This window comes from Nyctibius grandis, chromosome 21 (genome assembly GCF_013368605.1).
Source record: "Nyctibius grandis isolate bNycGra1 chromosome 21, bNycGra1.pri, whole genome shotgun sequence".
Taxonomy (NCBI): Eukaryota; Metazoa; Chordata; class Aves; order Nyctibiiformes; family Nyctibiidae; genus Nyctibius; species Nyctibius grandis.
Window position 1 is genome coordinate 7,337,414 of NC_090678.1, and position 15,642 is coordinate 7,353,055.

At 46.5% G+C, this 15,642-nt stretch overlaps 1 protein-coding gene across 7 annotated transcripts in view; it reads left to right on the plus strand.

Annotated features, from left to right (window-relative positions):
* The window catches only part of NTMT2 (N-terminal Xaa-Pro-Lys N-methyltransferase 2), a 111,539-nt gene that overhangs the window by 40,446 nt on the left and 55,451 nt on the right, over positions 1–15,642 (plus strand). For all 7 annotated transcript variants that reach the window (XR_011049591.1, XR_011049593.1, XR_011049592.1 and 4 more), the window contains exons 7-10: positions 458–585; positions 1,386–1,575; positions 3,086–3,246; positions 4,447–4,560. The gene's annotated coding sequence lies outside the window, so the exon portion shown is untranslated. The remainder of the gene's footprint in view (positions 1–457; positions 586–1,385; positions 1,576–3,085; positions 3,247–4,446; positions 4,561–15,642) is intronic.

Consider the following 15,642-nt stretch of genomic DNA (forward strand, 5'->3'; position numbering starts at 1 on the left):
GCCCTAGCCTCTGTGAATTAAGGTTGCTTGTATCTTAAGCCTCTCAGTCATGTGAGGATTTTGTAATGTGGTACATAGGATCAGCTAAGATGACCTGATGACCTTGTGGCTCCCTTCTCTATGGCTGCACATAATCACAGGGCACTCCAAGTGTGAGATGCTTCTTGTCTAATTTGGACATCTAAGAGACACTTGTCTGAGGTTAAGGCATTGTCAAGACTTCCCATGATTGTCACTGGGGAGAGATCAGCTCTTTCCAGAAAGCTTCTTCCCTCCTGCAATGGTTATCCCTTATACTCAACTGTAGAAGGAGACTACAGGACTGTCTTAGGTTCAGACAAGACATTCTTAGGTGTTTAAGTGAGGTGAGATGAATTCCAGCTCAAGTGTATGGGAATTCATGAACCCACTGTGAGACCAGTCTTCGGTGCATTCAAGTCTATTCTTTCTCCCACAGATGCGGAACTTGGATCTGCAGCCCCAGCTGTAAAAATGTTACAACTCTGAAAGCCTCTACTGAGGACCAGACTGAAGGCTGTTGGAAATTACTCCATCTTGGACCTTTTGGTATTTTCCTTTCAGAAGGTATGGGCATGGATACTCCTGAAAACTCAGTGGAGTACAAAATTATACTGATGTTTGGCTTGTACCTCCCCCAGACAGACATGATGAGTTTCCTGAGGGGTGCTTTTTGCACTCTGGATTAATCGGTTTACCAATGAGCCAGGGCTGACCCTCTGTTGGGTCTCTGGCAAACTCTTAAAAATCCAACCCATAAAATAAACAGGCTCCAGGAGTTACCTGTGGCTCCCACCACTGCAGTAACTTCAAGGTAACAAGTCAATAAACCTCTATCAACAAAATCCCCACTGGGATCCAGCAACTGAGACTCTGACGCAGCAGTCATCAAGAGAAACTACGTGATTCAGTAAATCATTAAAGTTCCCAGAGGAGCCATATTTGGGCTGCCTTGATTTGGTGAGAAAGCCAGCCCTGACCATTTACCAAAGGCAAAACATAGGCCACTGAAGAGGCTCCTATTTGGATAGTGTCTGTAGATCCATTCTGCTATCTATCTGACTTGCTCCCAGCCTGTGATTAGGCTACGTATCATCCCTAGCTGTCTAGATGCCAAAGCAGAGGGACCCTGGACAAGGGAGTACTTTCTCACCCTACACTAAGTGATTTCACTGCTTGGGTAGGGTTCAGTCCCTGTCATTCTGTTCTCCTTGGTCTTGTAGGTCCCCAAGCTGATGTCTGGTAGCACCTTCAGTTTGCAGCATGCAGTAATTCTGATTTCAATGGGCAGAGCAAACCCTGCCTTTGCCCTAACGTAGCTGAGATCAGTAACTAATTATCTCTTTTTCTGGACTCTTTCCACACAGGCAGCTTTGTCCAGTCTCCTCCAACAGACTGCATTCTCTACAGCAAGGAGAGAAATGCTCCCTTACAAAAGATGGCTGAGCACATCATTGCGGTGATCCAAACCAGCCACGCAACAGTCAGGACAGGTGCACGTACCGAACAGAAAGGATTTAGGAACCAGTGGACTACTTTCCATCGCTGCCTTCTTAGGTAGGCAGATCTACTTAGAGTCAGGTTTTTGTGGCCTCCAGGATCTCAGAATCAGAGCATGTTGTAATAATTAGGACATTGATCCTTTCCACCTCACTGTCAGGTGGGGAAGGACTAGTGAGCATCATTGTATATGTGGGAAACCCAGAAAGCAGAGTACATTCATCTCATCTTACTTCAGCTGTTAGTCCAACTGGTTGTTACAACTACCTAATAATCAGGGGAGCAAGGCCAGTACCTCTGCAAGACTTTTCAGTCCATCCGACGCTATTGGACAAATATGACATTAGGAGTATCCTGTCTTTCTCTGCTGATTAGTGATTTGGTCTTCAGCTGGGACCATATACCTAACGTTAAATGAGTTGAATCTCACCTTGAGGGGAGGGGGGCCTTAGAGAGTTGTATGCTTTAGATCAGGGAACAAACCCAGCTCTCCTTAGTCACAGCCTTGTACTCATACTGCTGAGCCATTTTCTCTCTTATTTATGTAAACTGAGGGGGTTCCAACATGGTAAACAAGGATTTAACTGCTTCCTCCCTCCTCCCAAATAACTTTCCCTGAAATTAACATGGTAAACAGAGCCTTCACTCTCAAAAACAGCCTTTCTGCTTGGTGTTGTTTTTGTAACTGATCCTCTGCTGGAAAACAAGCAACTCAAATTTCTGCTAAAAACAACCCAAGGGAACCTCTTAACAATAACATTACAAGTGCTCTTATACCTTGCTCCACTGGGTCCTGTGACAGAAGAGTGGACACCCACCCATGGAGGGGTTTGTAATCCTGTGTGATAAAGAAGCGCTAGGGCAGCTGGCAGCGCACAGAGAGCGGCACAGAGTGCCTCGCTCCCTTCCAGCTTTGTGGCCTGCTTGTCAGACAAGAGTGTACAGAGCAGCATCTAGCACCAGGGATCAGGAGACAGAAAGCAGCTGTGGCCTCATGCTGGGCATGTGTGAACTGCAAAGGTGGTGGCAGGAAAGGAGAGGGATGTTTGACATAGAAAGCAGGAGACTTGACAGGCTGGAGTAGTTTCATCCTCAAGCACCCCATTGTGAGAATGGCTTTCAAATAATGACATTTTAGGAAATAATAATCTTGTGTTTGTAGTTAACACCCTTTAAGGCTTAACTGCACTGTGAAGGTTAGAAAGTTGTTCTTTCAAAATGAAAATTCTCACATAACTAGAGAATGTAGAGGTGGGTCTAACCTGCCTTTGCAGATTATCCTTCCTTTCTGTCCCATAACAATGAGTGCACACAAATAGCCTGATGTATCCATAGAAGCACAGTGGCAGAAATCAAAGATCAAGACAAAGGTGATGAGTAAAGAGGAGGCAGAGTCATAGGCAGGAGAAAACCAAGGATTGTGCTACTCCTTTTGACTGGGGAATAGCGAGAAACTTGCTGCCTATCACATAGTCTAGGAATATGTGTTGGAACTGTGCCTTCTAAATGTCTTTACTTAAGGTTAGGCCTAAAAGCACAAAGCAGCTTACAGCACTTTCATTCATAGGTCTCAAAGGGTGCAGTGCAGAGAGAAGCATATCATAATCCCTACTGCAGAAGGGAAAACAATGGCCTGGAGCATCATGTCACTGAGTAGCCAAGTTGGGAATTCCACCTGAATCAATCCTGCCTCCGGACAAAGCTGCCACTTCCCTATGAGTACAACAGGTAAGTTTTTCGCAGGCTGGGGATAGGTTTTCTTTGGCATGCTGTGTACCTTTCCTTCACAAGGGAGCTGAGAATGACAGCTAGCAACCAGCCCTCAGCCAGTGCCTCACTGCTGCTAGAGGCAGAGCAGGGCCTGCAAGGAGAGTGTTTTGGTACGGTAGGACGGGAGTTCCAGCCAGGACAGCTGAGGTGAAAATCCTGCACAAATCCATATGAGACACCCTTGCAGCTCAAGACATCCATCAGCTAATCCTCCCTTTGGCAATCTCCCCTCCTTCCATCAAAGGAGCTTGGATTACAATGGCTGCTGTCTTAATGAGTGAGACTCTGAAGGGGGCTGGTTCCTCCAGGACAAAAAGTACTTTGCACTGCCTGGATCACCTTGCCTCTTAAGAGAACCAGACATTTAACAAACTGTTACTGAGCCTCAGGAGGGAGGCGAGTACTAACCCAGGGAGCTGTGCACATGGATGAGTTGGGGCTGAGAGGACCTAAGTGCCTTATCTCATGCCGCAAAGTAATGATGACCTGAACTGGGCACAGAATGTGCGTGTCCCACCTTGCAGGTTTTTGAGCAGATTGTGAGGCCAAGGCCCTGGCCATTCACTGTCATACAGACCTAGTGGTGTTCTTTGGCAGAGGAAAGGTGTTAACTCATGTTTCCTGGACACACTCCAATTTGGCTGACTATATTCTTGCTTTCTTAAATTCCTGCCCCACCCAACCAACCAGTTTTGACTGTTTGCTGATTCCCCCAATCGCTTGTTGCTGTTGATTGTGGAACAGCCCCTCTTTCATGCTGGTGCTCACTGCATTGTGTTGCTTAAATGATCTCAGGTTGTAAGGTTGTCTACCATCACATTCCCTGTTCTGGAGAAGCACGTTTGCAAGATGGGTTTCCCCGCATTCCTTTCCAACGCTTGGAAGTGTGGCTGTCACAAGAAGGATGGTGGAGTAGGGTGGTCTTGTGCTGTTGCAGAGCTGACGTGCTTAGAGAGGGCTTTCCAGTTTCTCAGTTCCTCTCATCGCTGTTTTCCCTGTAACTATCAGAACAAACTGCCCGTGCCCCGCTAATCAAAGAAATGTGAAGTTAGCAAGAGGCCCCAAATACATTTCCTGGCAACAAGACAAAAGTAAGTCTACTGAGAAGTTTATGCAAAGAGAATATTTCTAGTATATACAGTTCTGTCTTGTTCTCAGATGCCCATACCAAAGCAATTACTGTATGGGAGATGCCGACTGGCTGGAAGAACCTGTTCATTCTGGGTCTGTAATGGAGTCTGTGAGGAGCTCAACTTCCTGGTATGGAAGAAGGTAAGTGTGTGTGAGGAAGGGAGGCTGGGACGTGTTTATTTGGGAGGGTAACCTTTCTGGGCTGGGAGCCTACTTTTTAATTTATTTGGTGGTCCGGGAAAATTCGTCACATCACATTCTTCAGCTCCTATTTCCACTGAGGCGATTACATCACCCCAGAGTCTTAGCTAGCTAACAGGGATGCAGCTGTATAAAGTGCAGGCTGGCCGTTTCATGATGGCAGCAATGCGGTTTGTCCCTAAGACAAACAAAGTTGCACAGGAGAGGTAAAAGTCTGCGTCCAGCCAGGGAAGTGCAGATTCAGGGCCAGCTCTGAACTTTGAGCCAGCTCACGGATGGTTTTTTCCATGTCTGTTTTTACCCCACCCTTGAGCTCCTCACATCAGATCCAGAGACACATGTGGCCTCTGTGTTCCTGTAAGCACAACAGCTGCTGTTTCTGGGTTCCTGGGGGAAATGCCCAGGATGAGTACCAGGCTTTCCAAGTGATAACTCCAGTGATCTGAGTAGCATTTTGATGGTCTGGAGTTGCAGGGCCTCTTGGCTTCTTGACAGCACTGTATTTTGCAAAACAAGGATGAGGGATCGAGACCTGCAGGAGTTGGGGCAAAGACTGAGACACAGGGTTGTGACAAAGTGCTGAGAGCTGAGGAAGGTGGAAGGGGAGAGCCCTAGAGTGTGGGTTTTCCACGGTAGAGAATCAGTGGCTCTCCCACTCACATATTCGCTTTTTGGTGCCATCCCACATGCTAGCATGAATGCAGGAGGAAACTTGGTGTCTGCTGGGTCACAACCCCTTGCTATGGCGTGCCTGGGTTCAGACTCTCAGTATTCAAAGGGATGTTGGGGTATTTACAGATGGAGTCTTACAGCACCTCTGAGAGGTGTCCAAGTACTTTACCACTGTTTCACTAAAAGCAGTGGTAGAGCAGTGCGGTGAATCACCTTTCACAGCTGGAGAGTGTGGCAGTGTCACAGCCAGAAGGAGAAAACCTGGGGCTGCCTGGTGCTCAGCTCACTGTGCTCTCCTCCAGAGCCTGCTGCTTCCTCTGCAGAATGCTGAATCTGCTTCTGAACCCCATGTCTCATGTTTCTAGTCTGTCTTTACACCAAAATCTTAACAGCAGTTTAAAACTGGCATAATTGGTTTTGATAAATGCATCTCTAAGCTCTTGCAGGCAGGGATTCTGTTTTCAAAAGCTGAACTGTTCCTTCTGCGACACAATGCAACCGTACTCTCAGAGAGTTAATAAATCTGTGCGTGCCCTTTAAAAGAAGAAATCAGGAGGATTTTTTAGACATTTTTAGGCAAGGGTTTTTTTTTTTCTTTTTTTTTTTTCCACGCAGCCTCCTTGGTAACCAGTTAAAACAAATTCCTCCAGACTGTAAACTAGAGATAATGGAGTTTGCCTTTAATCTCGGTCCGCTACAGATCAAGTTACCTCTTAGAAATTACTTATCCTGGCCAAGCAAATGAATTGGAATTGATGTTCTTAATTGTTTTCTAAATTGCTGTTCCCCACTCCCTTCCTCCCCTTCTCTCCACACAGCTGTTTTGCATCAGAGTCTAGTCTAATGGGTACTGTCACTCACACGAGGGGGTGAAGTCATGTGGTCATAAAAGAGAAAGATTGGGGGAAGAGAGGGAAATACCACCCAGTGCATTATCTGGCTGTGACACACACAAATTGAATAGAAATAATTCCTCCTAGGGGGCTAGTCCCAACAATGGACACAGTTCTGTCTTGGGCTAGAAAAATGTGGAGACTCGCTCCATTCTCTGCTACTCGATTCTCTCTCACAGAGAAGGAAGATGATTAAAGTTCTAGTTTGGGACACGGAAAACCTGAGTTGAAACTGCTGACTCTGCAGCAACCTCCTTTGTCTGTTTTTGTGCAAGTTGCTTTGTTTATGCCTTAGTGGCTGGATTTGTAATACACAAATAATACAATTCCTTTCCTTTCTCCTCAGGGCAACAATGCCCTTTCATTAGCTGTATCTTACAAAACAGTTTAACCTGCTCTCCGACTCCAAAAAGTGCTTCAGTACTCCCTGTGTTTACATACGTTAGTCTCCAGCTCACTTGGAACTTGTGTTGCAAAGCCTTTGGGCTCTGGGAGCATCAGGACAGGACTTAACACCAGAATCCCATCCCTCCACATCCTCTAAAGTGGAGACAGATCTCAAGTCTTAAGCAGGAACCACCTCCTGAGGATATTTGCTCATATAAAAATCATTCCTGCATGTGAAATGTATGCAAACAAACTATTTCACCAACTTCCGTGTCCTGCCACTATGTTCTCTCCCAACCTATAAATGGCCAATAATTCCATTTTGCTGCCAGCAGTTTTCCAGAACTCAGCTGTTCCCTTTCAGACCTTGTACTTCCATGGACTGGCAACTGTTTTCTGCTCATCTGTCCATTCAGAGAAGAACCTAAAAGAGCAGAGGTTATCCTCTTCTTAACCTCTCCCAGAAGGTCTTTCTTGACAAACAACAGTCTATCACTTACTCTTGTTGCACTGTCGAGTTAGTTTTCTGAGGGAGACCAGGGAAACAGAGATTTTGCTGCCCACGTAAAATCCTGAAGTGCCTGCTGGAAAAGCAGCAGACTGTTGGATACCTGTTTGTAATATCCGAGAACACTGTATAGAATATGTCCAAGAAAAAATGGCAGGAAAGAAGGAGTTTTATACAAAACAAGTTAAAAAATCATGCTAACTGCTGGAAGTGGTGAGGAAAGCCAACTATCACAACTGTGGAGACTTTTCCCCTCCTTTCCAGTAAGGAGAACAGGGATTGCTTGGGCTCACTGCAGCACTGCACACAACTATCAGGTGCCAGATCATTGTTGACACTAGCAAAATCACGTGCATTTATTCTGCAAATGCTAGCCTGCGGGACCTGCCCATTTAGCATTCTTCGTAACGGGAAAGAGACTCTAACACTGGCTGGCCTGTCCTTACAGAGACAGCCACGCAGTTTAAGCAGCCTTATTTATTAGCAAGTGTAATGCAAATAGTTATGATGATTCATATTAACATCACAGTGCAAATACCCTTACCTCCCTGGAGAAAGGAGAAGGAAAAGAAGATCTACCTGTGACAAACCTTAGTTAGGTGACTGGGAGATGACCTGATGTGGTTATGGAGAAAATGGTGTGAAAATCCGGAGGGGATGGATTTTGCTTTGCTCTTCTGCAATTAGTCATCTCTGAAACAGGTAGAGCCAAGAGCTGGTCACTGTCCTGGAAGGAAGAAAATCAAATGCGCAGGTGTTGGGTGTTGAGAGTGAGGTTTTCAAAGGCATGAATGTGAGTTAGGAGCACAACTTCCAAGTCTTGTGTATCAGGTACACCTAATTGTCTAAATCTGGGATTCATTCGGCTGTCTAATAGTCTAAGTAAGTGCTCAGTTCAAAGCTAGTTTTTGGAAATCTCTCAGAACTCAGGGTAGCGAGACAGGCAATTCATGAGGCTGATACATCCTGCCCATCGCAGGCACTATGCTAGAAGACTAGTTGCTTCCGTCAGCAATCACAGAAGTGGTCCCTTACCTGGTTCTGTCAAAGTGATTCAAAACAGCAGACTTTTAGTATTTAAAGTGACTAAGTATGACTGGCTCACAAGAGAATGACCGCTAGGAAGGGATGGCTACAAAAAGGTGTAGGTAAGCAGTAGCGTCCTTCTGCCTTCACATGCAGGCACTATTTTTCAGTCTGGGAGGGAAAGTAGACAAAAGGTGGTTAGAGCAATGCTCAGGAGGGAACTCTGACCTTCTCATCACAGCTTCCTGTTATCACAGGAGGATTTTTCTAGCTGTTAGAGCTATGAGCTGAGCTCCTGCACTTTTTGCTTCTTACCGCATTACCAGTACGGAAGAATCTGCAACCAGCATTTTGCTGAAGAGGTGCTGGGAAGCAGGGAACCCAGTGTGCTTTTTCTGTAGCAGTGTGTGCTAATAGCAGGAAGGAGAAAATACTCGTTTATGTCAATGAAGCAAACAGACGTGACCAGATGGTGCTGCCCTTGCTGACATTAGGTACTTGCTGACTCCTTGAATGGCCCCATTCAAATCAATGTAACTGCTCTTGGAGCAAGGTTCTGCTCAGTGTTAATGAAGATGTCGGAATCTGGCCCACGGGGAATAAATGCGTTGAGCAAGAAGGGGCTCTTTTATAACCTCTTTCCTAGAACATGTTTGGAGGCCTATGTTTGCAGCTGGTTCCTATCTCAAAGCCGGGCCAAACCAAGCCCCCCTCAGCAGAAGATGCAAGCATGCCCAGACTTTTAGAAGTTCAGCTCCAGATCCAAACATTAGGCATGATCCAAAGTTGATAGACTCCCACTGAACTAAACAGACATTTGGACCGAGCCTCTGTGACTTGGGCCCATCCTGACACAAAGCAATACACCGTACACCAACACTACTGGGGTGTCTGGGCCCATGTCTGTAGGAATATAATCCCTTTTCTTTTTTTTCCTCTTGCTTTTAAATTTTTTTTTAGGGAAGGGATTGGTCTCAAGGAGGCATAAACTCCCTTCTTTTTCATCCCTGATTGAGTATCAAACTCCTCCGCTGAGATTTCTCCATGGAGACATTGGGTTTTCCTGGCAGGCAGGGTTGCAAACTACTCAGTGGAATGTCTACAGCTCTGCAGCTCCGGAGGAGCCAGGAGGCTGGGCATCCCAGCCAAGGGAAATACTGCTGTCGTCCCAAGAACACTTTCATGGAGACTGAGGTGCATACTGGATTAGAGGCGGCTAAGCTGGGTTCTTGGGGTTTTTTGTTGGTTTCCTTTTTCCCCCTCAAAAATCTAACGCATGGGGAAGAGAAATCCACAGACAAGAAATCCGGGGATCCTCGTGGATGTTGCAAAATGTGGTTTGTTAATGGATCTTTTTACTTCTGGTACTTCTGGCTTGTTCGACACATACGCACACATACACACATACAGAGAATAACTTGGCAAGCTCATGTTTTCGTGGCACAGCACCAGGAAATGGGAGTTCCCCTCCCAACAGAGAAGATCAGGGCAATGAGGCAAAGGTGGGGAATCAGACCCAGCCTGAGTCTCAGTGGAGAGCTGGCCCGGACAACTCTTACACAAATAATCTCCAGGAGCTCTGAACCCGTGCTTCATTGTGGACACAGACAGTGCTGTAGAAAAAACAGACTGAAATTGCTTCTCTTTCATGGCATCTGTAGTGTAAAAACGGTTTTCGTCCAAAACATTTGTGGTCGGAAAATCCTGACACCTCATAAATTATCTTAGAGGCGCAACAAAGCTTCAAAAAGATGAAACTCAATGCTGAGGTCAGCAGGAATTTTTTTGCATCTTCTGCAGTGGAGGAGCATTTTCAGTCACAGGAAAACCACCACAAAAAGAGGCAGCAAGAAAGAATATTTCTTGGCATGAGAGCCTCAGTGCTCAGGGGAGTAAGGCGTCTTCTATTATTTATTTTTGGCCACCTCTGTGTTCACACATCATCAGAACATGATCCAAGCGACCGGGAGCAGCCTGATAGCGAGGTGGCTGCTGCAGTTAGGTGACACTTCCAGGTCCACCTAAACACTCAGGCTAATTACCCTTGCATAGTGCTGGGGGCTATGTGGGTTGAGCACCTTCCAGGATTGGTCTGACAACACTTTATAGGTGAGGTGGGTGCGGGATAGGGGTAAAGTACTGCAAAACCACAGCAGGCTTCAGTGGGAGTTTGCAGAGAGTGTGGAACAGTGTTGCGACGCATGGTTTATAGTCTCTATCAGCTCATGCACACAAGCAGTCAGCTGGCGTTTTTTAAAGCTGTTTTCCTATTCCTCTGGACTACAAATGCAAACTCACTGCTGGAGCTCTGGCTGCCCTGCTGCGTGAGGCTAAGCCGGCTGCTTCATCCCTCACACCTTCCCATAACTATAGCTAGTCTTAACGAGGACAACTGCCTGGCAGTTTCCCTTGCTCTCTTCTTGGATATTTCTTCTTTGCTATATAGAGCATTTCCTTCTTCCAGATGAGAACAAGGTAGAGAAAGAGGACCCTGAGGGTGATGTCACACCAAGCCCTTTTTAACACAAGAACCTCTGAAGTTTCTTAGTTACCACGTGTGGGTATTGGGGTGGCAACCAACTGTCCTCTGCAGCACATTAAACCCCGTGTTGGTCAAAACAGAGGGAAATTGAGGTGGTGCTTGAAAGGAGAACAGTCACCTGGTGTCCAGGATGATCTGTGGTTCCCCTGTTGTGGTGTGTGGCAGGAAGGACCTAGCCAAAGCCAGTCAGCTCAGGAAAGAAGGGCTTTTTTGCAGGATGAAAAGTGGAAGAGATGTTTCTAAGAAGGCAGGAAGAAATCATCTGTCTTGTAGCAGGCTCTGTTGCTGCTCCTACTAGCCTGCTGCCATAGGTAACTGCTGCCATCCTGATCCATGCCTGGCCTTGCCCTGCAGTGCTCATGGCAGGAGGTCTGGTGTGCTGTACGGTGCTGGAGTTGTGCCTGCAGCCTGGGAAAGGCAATGCCCAGGCTGTCACAGCCAGCCCTCCCGCAGGGTCCCAGCGCAAGGGGGATGCTGCCAATGTAAAGCCAGTTTCACAGGCGGGGACAATCCTCCTCCAGGACAGGCAGCGAGTTTTAGGGTCATTATTTATCCTCTTTACTGAGTGATCATCAAAATGGCTCCATTTTAATCTGTAGCATTGCCTGTTGCTCTTATGTGTCTTATTTTGGAGAGTGAAGTTACAGGGTAAGATACGAACTGCTTTCCATTTCTGTGGGGGGACAAAACTTTCAGGTATAAAACTTCTCTCCATATGTTCAGCCCTCTGAGTCCTTAGCAAGATCTGACCTCCCTGCCCACTTAGTAAATCAACGGTTTCTAAGGCATGTAGAACTGATTTTATGGCAGCAAGATGCATTTCACTAGATTTATGTTATTAAACTGGAGGAGGGGAAGCCTCCTTTTATTTGGGGCAGTCCTTGAGTTTTACAGGCTTGTTTGAGTAAGTAATTATTTTGGTAATGCTGGGGCCTCCTTTATTGAATCGTAAATGCATCCTGAACAGCTCTCAGAATAACAAGCAGACCTTTCCCTGAAAGTCTATGGATTGCCCTGATTAGCAAATCTGAACATTAGTAGTTTACTCTCCGATTAGCTTTGCTGCTGAGGGCTGCCTTGGTTCACTCCTCTGGGGCCACGCACAAGATGAAGCATGTATGTAAATGTTTGCAGGATCAGTGCCACAAAGGGAAGAAAAAACAACCCAAAAGCCGTTTCTTTGGAAACATCCTCTCTGACCATGTTAGGAAAAAGGATCAGATAATTGGGATCTTTATGATGCTTATTATAAAAAATGTTCTGGAACTAGTTCAAGCACCAATCAGAAACCACATTGTTCCACTAAATCACTTTCAGATGCCATTTCAGATACAGAATACAATTACTCCTAGTTTAAAAATATAAATGTTCCCTTCATAAAACACACACACACACAACTATTTTAATTTCTTTTATTTTTATCTGTCTTGGCTGGAGTTCAGGCCTTCCACAGATGATCTATCAACAGATTTTGTACCATTTCTTTCTGCCAGGCATTGTGCAGAGACCACCGTATGGTGCAGAAGAGCTCTGCGACATGGACATTAGGACTTTACATACAAAAGAGCTCTTGCACAAGTCATGGGGGCTGGAGGCCCAGGCTTGGATGTGTATGTGCTTAAGAAATCAACTCAAAGCAAAACCTGGAACAAAGATTCTGCCCGAATGTTGTGTTAAAAACCCACCCGAGATGCCTGGAGGGGTTCCTGGCCTGTCATTTTTTGTTATTGGATAGCTATGGGTTTAGCGAAGCAAACTCCCGTCCCTATGCGGTGGCTGCCGCCCACGTGCTCTCCTTGTTGTCAGGAGAGCGTGGAGGCCATCTGCGATGAGCTCAAACCGCGAGTCTGGCCCTGTTCGGAATGGGGGGACCCACCCGCCGTCCGTGCTGTTTATGTGCGAGCACACGCTGAGGTGCAGGCAAACGGGGAGGTGTGAAAAAGCTGAAGGGGGAAAAAGCTGTTACGCTGTGGGCTGGATGGGACAGGCACCCTACGCTCTCCTGGGGTCGGCACAGCGTGAGCCTGCTGCCCCGACACAGTCCCTGGTTAAGACATTTAGTGTTGGCAGAGACATGCAGTCTCCTTCCTTCTGAGTCAACACACAGACAGGCACCTCCGGAGGGTTTCTCAGCCTCTCTGTAAGGTGTGACTCATGTCCTGGGAGGGAGCATCTCCGCAGAGAGGTATGGAGGGAGCCAGAATAACTCCATAGCTACCCCCAGGGCTTTGGTAGGCAGTAGGCTGGTTGGAAAGGGTCCCAGTCTGCCCAGTGGCAGCCCTGAGGTGCGCTCCTGAGCCTTGTGCTTTCACGGTGTAGCTGCTGGGCTGCGCAGGGGACTTTTCCACCTTGCCAGAGCTTGTGACTGTCTGGGACATTTCTAATGGAAAGCTTTCCTCGTTGTCAGGAAATCATCCTTCGTCATTGCTGAAATCCTTCTCAAGAGTGGTTCTGTTTTGGTGAGCCCAGCCCCAGCCATGAGTCTGCAGGAGCGCAGCCTGCTCTCCTGCCAGCCAGCTGCGTTGTTTTCAAGGGCTTGGGGCCCCTGTGCTGCGTTCAATCTTGCTGTGGGACGGGAAGCCCACAGACACCCGGAGTGTTGCCCCAGAATCCAGACAAACCCCCTAGAGATGCCAGACCCCCAACAACCTGGCAAGAAGCCCTGGGAACCTGGGATCAAAACAGGGATAACAAGGCTTAGCTTTCTACCCCAAGGCTAGGGATACTTGACGATGCTGCCATCTTTCAGACACTCCACGGGCCGTCCTTTTTTTTTTTTCCTTTTTCTGGGGAGAGCAGAGGGATTTCTCAGCATTGGGGCAACATGAGAATCTTGAGGGCTGCATTTTGGAAACATTTATATGAAAACATTTTCATACTTTCCAAAACAAAAGATGCTAAGGGGTTTGTTACTAAGGGAAAATTCCTGCACTAATTTTGCAAAGGCTGGGATTTCTTAGTGCCGCTCATGGCTTCTTTAGGAGGGCTTTAGTCCCAACATTGAGAGGAATGGCCTTTGAACTCAGTGGTAGCTTAAATACAATGTGTGAAATCCTGGCCAGTGGACTCCCAGTGACTGGCATCAGCAAGTGAGATCAGGAAGTCAGGCATGGTGCGCTAGCTGACATTGCTTGGGCCTCGTGGTGGAGTAAGGGATCTGCTCTGAGCCAAACTCTTGGCTGCGATGACCAAAGATCACTTTGCTCCTGTGTCTCCGATGGCTGGGAAGTGAAGTTGGAATGGAGAACAAAGCCATTTCTGAAGAATGGATGTTTAGGCTGATGTACGAGTTGAAGAAGCATTTTACAGCAGTCTGAAATAAATCAGAAAGGGGGGATTTTCAGAAGCACAGGCTGTTCTTCCTACCCCCGGTAACTAATTCTGCCGTGAGAGCAGAGTCAGGCTGTGAAAGGTGACTGTGGAAATTTGACCCTCAGTGCTCAGGATATTTAGTGTTTCTGGCCAGAAGGCTGCAGCTCTTGCTGAGATGTGATTACTTCTGTGATGTTTCGTTGTTACAGTAGAGTCACAGAGCCTCATTCTAAGGCCAGGACCCCCTTCTACCTTGCTGCATCCCTAAAAAACATCCCAGAGATTTTCAATCCAACTGGGCAATACCCTACCCAAGTCAAGAATGGCTCACGATCCCCTTCAATGAGTGTTTTTCAATTATTATATATTAGTGTCATTATTCACTTTGTTTTTTCAGCAAGATGGTTGTGGCCTTCACTGCAACATGCTGATTTTTATTTGAGAGAGGTTGCTGACAAATGTTTCGCAACTCTTGCGTTACTATGTGCTTCTTACCTGAGGGGTGCAAGTTTGCTCTGCAGACAGGAAACGTTATTCACTGATGTAACGTGGAAATGTTACAGATCCTGATGTTGCTAACTAGAGATGCGTTATCAGGTTTGGGGCTATTCATGAGGCACTAGTCATTGGTAGTGTGTGATTATTCAAACCTCTCAGGTTTTCTGTTTTTCAAGATTATGTTCCTAGCCCTTCTGATTACAGAAGAATTTCTAGCACAATGAGACAACTGCTAACAAAACCTAGAAAACCAGTAAAAACATGTCACATTTCTTGTTCTTTTCTCTCTTTTTCTTTCTTCTCTTCCTTTTTGTGCTTGCCTCCTGATTCAATACTGAGGTTTGGCAGCATAGAAAACTGCAGTGGGAAGAGAGCCAAGATTGTTTGTGCAGACGGGCTTAAGCTGCGGTATCAAAGGTGCAGCCTCAGCCTCGGATCTAAATATCACCAGAATTCAGTTTCAGTTCGCTCTGATGGTCAGGCTTGAGCTCTTCTGCACAACAAAGCAAGCTTAATTCACCTATGTGGAGGTGTGGAAAACCAAGTGTCAGTAGTTATTAGCAGCAGCGGGACAAGTGCCGTGTTTCTAGGTATGCACCTCTTCTGGGGCTCACTCCTCATTCCACGGTAACATTGAAAATGCCAGAGGAAGCAGAAGCAGCAGGAGCAGAGGTAATGGGCTCAGAATGGTGCCAGAATGCCACGGGTGAGTTTCCTTGCAAGCTGCCCATGGAGAGGGCCCGTCAGCGTGCACCAACAGAGCCATATTTCATTTGCACATAAGAGCCCAGGATTGTCCTGGGAGGCTGCGTAAGAAATGAGGCTCCATGGTCAGTGCGAAACCAATAACAAATACTGCGTTCCCTCCTACCAAGAGATCAGAGCGCAGGGGGGTGCCTGCAGCGGAGGAAAGCTGGGACAAGCGCAGAACAACAAGGATGTTTGTTAGTTCTTCATTGTATCTCTCACCAAGCGTAACTAACCTCACCACCATCAATAGGCATTGTGACCATGGAATGAACCCAGCTCCAGGACCTACTGGACAATTTTCATTAGAAGAATTTTAAATATCACATGGTATTTTTTCTGCAAACATTAAAAAGTACCTGTTTTGAGGGGTTTTTTTGAGAAAAGAAAAGCAAAGAAAACCCAGTCCTCCTCAAAATGGAACATTTTTATAATGC